We start from the raw sequence: 9,693 nt of genomic DNA, 5'->3' as shown, positions 1-9,693 counted from the left end.
AAAATTACGGGAGATTGTGCACACTGCACATCCTTGTCTCACACTTTCCCTATTCTTGCTTCTGCACAGTTGGGTCCATATTTTATCACAGTTACCATTATTTTATACAATATTATTGCGAATAATTGTACGACTAATGTAGAGCACTCCGATTTCTTCCAGAATTCTAAGCATTGAATTCCATTCCACGTTGTTATATGCCTTTTATAAATCGATAAGTGCTATGAAAATCGGTTGGCTCTTCCCCATTTTACTCTCTGTGAGCTGCCTACAAGCCATAATTATTTATCATGTGCCCTTGCTTTTCCTAAATCCGAATTTATCCTCATCCAGATTTTCTTCTGTTCTCCCGTAAATGATTCCTGTTAGTATCGCCGACGCATATATCGTCAGGCTTTTGGTCCTAAAATCTTCGCATTTCCCTGCACTCTTCTTTTTGGGAATAGGATTGATGATGTTCTTCTCTAAGTAACTAGGTAAATCTCCTGTTGCGTACATAGAGCAGATAGTTTTATACAGTTGAGTTACGACCTTTTCTTCTCCATTTTTTATTAGTTCTACTGGAATGTCATCTATTCCTTGGACCTTATTATTTCGCAGGTCTCTTATTGCTGCGCCAAATTCCGGTCTTAAGATGCTCGCTCCCACGTCATCCTTTTCTACTTTTCTTTCCTCTTCGATAACATTTTAGGTAATTTTGCTTGCGTTGTATAATTCCTCTAGGTATTCCTTCCATCTCCCGGATTTGTCTTCGTTTTCAATTAGAACATTTCCATTCTTGTCCCTTATGACATTACATCTTGTGCTTCGTTCCTTGAAATGGTTCCTCACTCTTCTATAGGCGGCTTCCACTTTCCCTAGTTCGAGGTTATTTTGCATATCATCGCATATGTTCCTTATCCACGCATCTCTAGCTTTTCTCGGTTTTCGTGATATCTCATTCCTTATTCTCTTGTAACAAGCCTGCCCTTACTCAGCATTCGAAACATTATACTTTCTCCGTTCTTCAATGAGGTCTAGGACTTCATTGGTTTCGCATTTTCGTCTTCGCGAACTTTCCCTCACTTCTAATATCTTATGTATAACGGGTTTCCAGGCATTGCTGATGGAGTATCCAGAATATAAATTGAAATTATTTCCCTCAAGCTTTATTTCTATAGCTTCCTTCGTGAGGCGATCCCAAAAACCTTTGGCGTGGAAAAGTATTTTCGCCTCTTCAAATTTAATCGTGTGGTCTTTGGTAACACAGTGCTCGGCAATAACATATTTTTCCAATTGCCCAAGTTTTAAGTGCGCTTATGCTCCTTGAGCCTTGTCTCGATGGTGCGACCAGTTTCTTCAATATAAGCTCCCCAGCACCTCCACGGGACGCGGTAGACGTCAGAAGTCTTGAAACCGACTAGGTCCTTCGCTTTGAAAAGCTGCTACCTTAATTTGACCGGAGACACGTGGATTGTTTCAATATTGTTTGACCTGAGCATACTTGTCGAGACATAAGGCAGGCAAGCTTTGGCGACCGGTTTTTCTTTTTCGCCTTGCGTCTGGTTATCCCGTGGCTGAAAAGCCCTCTTGTGTGCCAAGGAAACCTGGTGCTCACTGTGGCCATTCTGCACTAAAGCCTTTTTAAGGAATATTATCTCCGAAGACAAACTCCTCTTGTCAGCTCGATGGAACAGAGTTTTGATGACCTCCGAGCGCTGGGAGGGGTGATGGTGAATAAGTTAGGAATAAGTTAGTGTTTGTCGGCTCTCGGTAGACACCGTGGCCCAGTATTCCATTCTTCCTTCGTTGGATGAGGATATCTAGGAACGGTAGCCGACCATCTTTCTCTAGTTCCATGGTGAAGGTGTAAAGGTCGGCTGCCAGGCTATGTTGCAAGCAAACAATACTCTTCCAATGTACGATTTTTTTATTATGTACAAAAATCGGTTTACACTTGAGGTGGCACAGTTCTCTCTAGCACAGCGTTCTGCTAGCACCTTCTCTTATATTTCTGCATCTCGCGGTGGCTTCTCCGCTGGTCTTATATACGCTGGATATACTGCTTTTGATTCGATACGGCAGCCTCGCCGCGTTGACCGGGCTCGCCTGGTTGCCCGCGCTGATCAGCGTCGGTGCGTTGTACTTCCTGTTTGACTCGCCACAAAGGTGATGTTGGGATCCCAGCTGTTCATGTGTTCCAAGAATTGGTCTAGGGTATCCCACCCGTGGAGCCACACAATGAAGGTGCAGTCAACGTATCGGTAGAAATGCTTCGGACGTAGTGGAGTAGAGTTCCAAGCCTTCTCCTTGAAATCTTCCATAAAGAAATTGGCGACGGCGGAGGAAAGAGGGGATCCCGTAGCAACTCCATTTGCCTGCTCAAAGAATTCACCATTATATTGAAGATAGGTAGATGCTAACACGTCGCGAAATAATTTCACAGTTACACCGTCAAAGTTGAATTCCAGGAGACGTAGAGTATCAGGAACTCTGGTAAAAAGCGACACTAAGTCGAGGGTCACTAGTAAATAGTTTTTTTCCAGGCGTATTCCACTCAGGGTCTGCACAAAATCGGAGGAATTTTTTATGTGATGGTCACGAAGGCACAAGTATGGAGACAGGATGCCGGTGAGATATTTTGTCAGGTATATGTCGTCGATGCAATTGCACTTACTAAAGGCCTCAGGTGTTTTCCGTCTTTGTGAACTCTCGGCAGTCCATAGAGCCTCGGGGTAGCAGTTGCCTTTGGCCATGGCCTCATGTTCTGGTTAGTATCGATGGGCACACCCGGTCCGTTGACGATCGTGATGGTCTTCCTCGTTATGCAGTTATTGGGGATCCGAGGCAGATTCACAAGAGCCCTGTCCTGAATTTATTCTTTTATCTTAAGGTAGTATTCAATGGTCTCCTGGGACGGTAGTGTTGCCCTGTTCATGTGTCCCAAGAATTAACCTAGGGTATCCCTCCCGTGGGGCCAGACGATGAAGGTGTCGTCGACGTACCGATAGAAGTGCTTTGGGCGAAGAGGAGTGTAGTTCAAGGCCTTCTCGTCGAAATCTTCGTCGTTGAGGAGCGTGATGTTCTTCTTCGTTATGCAGTAAGTGGGGTCCCGGGGCAACTTCACATGAGCGTTGTCCTGAAGTAATTCCATTACCTTATGGTGGTATTCATCTGTCTTCATGAGGACGGTAGCGTTGCCCTTGTCCGCAGGCAGGATGGTAACCGCGTCATTTCGTTTCAAGGCGCGAAGTATTTCTCGCTCATACCTCGTGATGTTGGGTTTCGGCAAAACGGCTCTTAAAGTACTATTGGAATCTCGCCTCTCACTTCCCTTGCTACTTCCTTTGGTAGTTTCCGTATTACTTGTTCCACTTCACCAATAACATCGCTGTACGGAATCACGCTGGGGGCCGGTGCGAAGTTAAGGCTTTTGGAAAGTACATAAACTCTATGCTCGTCTATATTCTGATTGGTCAAATTGATTACCAGGCGTTTGCGGTTCATAGAAGCGGAGGTCCTCCTGTAGGATTGCAGTTTAGAGAACTTCTCTTTCTGCCTCTCTGATGCCTAGTTTTTTGTTTGGTTTGTTTGTATAGTATAGTTTGGTAGCTTGGCGAAGATGAAGACTCTGCAGCTGCTTCGCGTTGTCGTCCAACGAACTTAGTTTGTGGCGTATTCTTTTCCGGACCAGTGATAGACTCGTGCGTCTCAGTAAGCGCTGGGCAGCCGATGATTTCACTGACGATCGTAATTTCGCAAAAGTAGGAATTGTTTCTTCGCCACGGCATCTCGGTAAAAACGCGAGTGAACTGATCAATCTTGCCTACTCCTTACGCAGCTCCTCGAAGACGTCAATGCTGGGATTAATATCTTCCCCGTTGAGATTTATGAAATATTGTTTGATCCTAATAATGCGGGTAAACTCATCTTGGGATACCAAAACGAGTTAATTTATCCATATTAGCCAACGTTTCAAGTTCCGACTCGGGGCTCATCCTCAGGGCTGCTGAATGTTTATTTATTTGTCTGTGGTTGCTAAGTCCCATTCTTACAATGAATTTATTTTATTAAAATATTTTTTTTACTAAAAAGTATGATGCCAGTTCTTTTATCGCAGCAATATATACCTTATGAAACAATCTATTTCCTTATATGACCTTTTGTAAAACTGTTCTTTAACTGTAATAACCAGCAAATTTGGTCAACTGCCTCACGATAGGCTAGCTCTCTGGCGCTAGATGGCGTTATCTTCCGATTTTCGTCTTCGCGAACTTTCCCTTACTTCTAATATCTTCAGTAGAACGGGTTTCCAGGTATTGCTGATGGAGTATCCAGAATATAATTTGAAGTTATTTCCCTCCAGATTTACTTCTAAAGCATCATTCGTGAGGCGATCCCAAAAACCTTTGGCGTGGAAAAGTATTTTCGCCTCATCAAATTTAATCGTGTGGTCTTGGCTAACACTGTGTCCGGCAAGATTTTTCTAATTGCCCAAGTCTTAATTGGCGCTTATGCTCCTTGAGACTAGTCTCGATGGTGCGACCAGCTTGAGCATTTTGCAATCACAATCAGGTAAAACAACATTCAGCAGACCTGAGGATGAGCCCTGAGTCGGAGCTTAAAACGTTGGCTAACATGCATAATCCGGTGGGAATATCGAGAAGAGTTTACCCACAAAATAAGTATGCATTACGCCTTTAATGTATACTTATTATTATTACTTATTAATAATGCTGGTCACTGGTATCAAACCACTCAATTACTAGGAGAACTTCATCCAACTTCACCTCAATATTGTAACGGTCCACGGCCCACCCGGATTGTATTTGGGCCGTCAGAAACGTGTGCAATAAAAAAATAATATGAATTCACGCTAACTCCTCCCACACGAGTCTACAGGAAAAAACCGCGCCACTGAACACACAACAACAAAAAAAGAATCTCAGAGGATAAGATACGCGAGTGGGGGGTCCCCGAGTGACCCTAATCCTTCATGCTCCCGGGCTTTATCGCCGGAGAAGTGCACCCGGATGTCGGGGAAAGGTACGACCAGGGTTGGCTGGGAGCCTCGTCTCCTCAACTCGTAAGGCGAATGACACACTCATAATATTCCGTTAATTCAACCACAGATCATTATTGGAAAACTTGGCATAAATATTACATGAAATAAGAACCCTCTTACGAGCTAAATGCGGGATGGATGGATGGGCAATGAAACATAAATGGGGGTTCGGGCTGGTGTGGTGGCTAGAGGGTTGGCTTCCCATTCCGTGGGCTCGGGTTCAAATCCCGGCGGCGGCGGAGAATTTTCAGAGACTGCCCGATCCCTGCTTGAATGTTGTGTGGAGGACATTTCAAGGACAACACTCCGTCCGTCCGATGGGACGTTAAGCCGTGGTCCCCTTGGCGTCTTTCGTTTAGAGCAGGCTAATGCCGACGCCAGGTTTCTCACCACCCTTCCTTACCTAACCTTCCATCATGGCGCAAATGACCTAAGTTGTCTGTCGCCTCCTTCAAAATACCATACAGAAACATAAATGATAAAGAAAATAACCATAACAAACGCATGAGAGATGATACAATAAAAAATATAGAAATGAAAACCGCTGAGGGCGTATAATAAGAAAAGGCAACTATTTCGAATATTCTTAGTGATTTCAGGGAGGTACTGACTAGTCCTACCCATTTGTTTAGCACACTCGTCCTCAATGACGACAATAATAATTCAATTTGCACTTTTACAGGTTAGGGAACGGTTTCGATGAGAAGTTAGCACTGCAGCTGAAGCATTCCTTTTTTTAGGGGGATTTGATGGGATAATAGGGTAGTTTCCTTCATCAAAGAAAACGTAAGGCATTGATTGCGATTCGTTACCCACCATTACTGTATTCATAATATACAAATTATTTCGTGTTAGAAATACCGGTTTAGACGAATGGCAATGGTCATGGCCAACTCTAATACAGGCCGGAACATGCAATTTGGCGACAGCGCTTTACGTGACGTCAGGGGTCCTACTGCCTGGGGTCCGGTGGATCGGCCTCTCAGCTGTTGACGTTGTGTGATGTAAATACGGATGGACCTCCGTTCACCCTCCCTAAAGTTAAGATAAAAACTACGGTAGGGTTGAGTTATTCGAGTGGTTGTATTTCGTATTATAACAGCTGTTTATTAAAAGTAATCGTGAGAACTAATAACAAGGCAAGGGATACGAGATTATGCACGGAAATATATTTAAGTACCGCGATCGACGACCCAGAAATTCAGACCAAGAAGGAAATACCGCTTAGTTTACCGCTTAACCCATTGGTTGTTTATATAGAATAGCACCCCATAAAATTTATTGACTTAGAAATAAAGAGCGGCTTTAAAATAAACATCATTTCACCTCCCTGAATAACCTAATAAATTAACGTGTTAAAAAGTAATGCGTTATTTTATAGCACCTTTCGCCACGGTATTTCAGGAGAGAAAAAAATGTATGACGTTTAACAACATTTATTTAAAATAAAAATCAGATATATACATTTTCCGGTAAACATTTCATATTGAAGAGGTCAAACAACATATCAAACAACCTCACAATGTCACTAGGCATGGCCATCAAAGCATAAATATTGCTCCAGAAAGTGGAATAAATAAAAGCTGCCACAGGTTCTTAATTTCAATTTCAGCCGGAAACAACCTCCATAGATCGTGCCATTTGAAGTTCACCGATGAATCGTAACCAGCAACAGCTATCAGTTTCACAGGCACCACATTATCTGATGGAAAAATTTGATGAAAAAAACATGATCAGTACAAATGTAAGGGATAATTAGAAAACTTTATGTGATATAACAAAAAAACTAGTCTTAACATTCTATATATTAGACAAAAATGTGTAAAAAATATGAAGCCATAAGGAAGATAAATATATTGTCAATCTAATATTTCTAAACACCAAGATCAGTATAATGAAATAATAATGACTTCCGAATTGGAGAAATGTCTCAACAAATAACATTATACTACCGTATAACTCAATACTGATTAAAATCAAATCAAATTTTACTAACGAAAGGAAATTATTGAATTAATCTCGATAATGGTAGCCACACCAGGCTCTTAATAATTGATTATAAGACCAAATTTTCAAAGTTCACTCTAAAGGAAGTTTTAACTGCAGAGAAAATTATTATGTTGTTCTAAATACCACATATATACATAATTTCAATCAGCACTCATGGATTTTCCAATACACCTACTGTATTGGAAGGCGGCTAGACGTCAATTTACTAAGTCTTTTCAATATGAGAACTTATATCGTCATTTCCTCAGTAGTTCTTTCATGTTCTCACTAATTCATACAATATTCGTTCATTTCATCTCCAAGAAATAATTCATCTTTAATTATTTCCACAGATTTTCATGCTTCACTGATCACAATAAGGAGTTTTACCTGCAATAGAAAGATGGATTAGTTCAAAAATACCACGCATATATGATATCACTCAGTACCCTTGGATTTTCAACATACCTAGAGTATAGTACGGCAGATAAATATCAATTAAGGTACCCTTATCGATACGAGAGCAAATATTGACATTTCATCAATGTTCTTTCATGTTCCACTGATTCATAAAATATTTGTTGATCTCATTTCCAAGATCTTATCTACTTATGTTCACAGGTTTTCATAGTTCACTGATCACAACAAGAAGTTTTACCTGGAAGGGAAAGATGAATTAGTTCAAAATACCACTTATATATTCCATATCACTTAGTAGCAATTGATTTTCCAATGTACCTTCAGTATTAGAAGGCGGCCAGATGTCAAATTAGCATGTCTTTCGGAAATAAAGATATATATTGTCATTTCATCAGCAGTCTTTTCATGTTCCACTGATTCATACAATATTTCCTGATTTAATTTCTTAGAAGTACAACTCATCTACTTATGTTCACAGATTTTCATGGTTCACTGATCACAATAAGAAGTTTTAAGAAGAGGAGAGGGCCTGAAACACTGTGGGAGTAGCACCAGGGGACAACTTTAGGCGATCTAACTCGTAACTTTTCACTTCACCGTTCTTATTCATGTAAGTTACTCGGTATAGGATATCCCGCTCAGCAAAATGCTTGACGCAAACTATTGCGCTTGAAGAAAGATTCCAATCCTTCCGAGGGATATTCTTCAGCCACTTCTGTCTACTGCGTTTATCTTTGGTGAACTGGAACACAGTCACATACACCTTGTTTTTGGTGGATAGGTAGTTGCTTCTGCAATATGCACACAACAACGCTTGGGCCCCTTTAATGAAAACAATGGAAAGTTGCATTAATAAAGATAGTTTCGCTGATCACAGAAAAAAAGCAGTGCATTCATGATAAGTTTGGAAAATATGAATAACATCAGTACCTGGAGACATATATTAACAGAGTTAACGAGAAGCCATTCGTCGTTCAATAATATACGACGTTATTATAAACACAACTACACATAGTTATTCATAAGGCACACCAAATATAGCAATCACTGTTAACCCGAGAATAATAATATTGTAAAAACAACGCAGCATTTATATCCCGACAAATACGCCTCGTATCATTTCTGTACTCTCAAGATTACTTCGTGGCCGGCCGCCAACAGACGCTATGCTTTGGATGAAATACTGCTGAATATCCACTCACAATTCACTGAGAATATCTTTAAACTATTTTACTTACCGTAAGGTAAAACAAAGTACAGAAAAATAATTCTTGTTCCCCCTTTTAAACCAGTATTGTTGCACTCTCAATTCCCCACCATTAAAGGCCGGCCGGCATGTGACCGCAACACTTTTGAAGTAATAAACGTGATTTTCTTCCTTCAGCTCCCAAGCATTATCTTAAAACTATTTTACGTACCTTTAGCCAATATGATATCCACAAAAGAAGTCCAGTTCTGCCTTTTTAACAAGAGATTAAATGCTTCTTTGGTTACACGGATACTCTTCACGCATAAGTCGCCATGCTCTCAAACAAACACGATAGGACCCCGGCACAGCGTTGCCAAAATTCCATGTTCCGGCCTGTTTAAAGTTGGCCATGCAATGGTCCATTTTTATCCTCATTTGAAAAGGGCCAGATTGGCGCCCATGCGATGCCACTCCACGTGACGTCACAGGGACCTGGTTTCTATACGAGTAGATAGGAGTTATGCATCGTCTGAGATTAACAATGCATGCATGAGGCGCAGAGCTCAGGGAAACATGTCGTAATAATCACCTATTAAAACTGGCTAAGGTCGGAAAGTTTTCTTCGTTTGATAAGGTATTAATAATCCTTATTTAAGCCAAGCGCTACCAGCCAGCAGGGTACTCAGCTACCCGCTAGCAGCCTGCGTCGTATCAGCGCTAAGCCTCGCCTCAAGGTCACCTCACAGGGTGGCAGCGGGAACCAGAAATACGTCACACGGAGAGATTTCCCGGCAATCATACTTACCCGTCGCGTTTTCGCGCGCTTGAAATTTTTCACTTCTCATTTACTCGCGAAAAATAGATATCGTCATTTAAAAATCTAAAAGCGTAAAATACGTACTCCAGGAGTAATAATCTTTCGATTTAGGCAATAAAAAAATAAAAGGAAACCACCCTATTAATGTCGGGCGATGACAACCATACGTGTCCGCTCCTGAGACAGTGACAGCCCGGAGATATTTCTCCACCAATATCTTCCGACGATCTGCTC

This window comes from Ischnura elegans, chromosome 1, assembly GCF_921293095.1.
Source record: "Ischnura elegans chromosome 1, ioIscEleg1.1, whole genome shotgun sequence".
Lineage (NCBI taxonomy): Eukaryota > Metazoa > Arthropoda > Insecta > Odonata > Coenagrionidae > Ischnura > Ischnura elegans.
Note: the sequence above shows the minus strand (reverse complement) of the source record.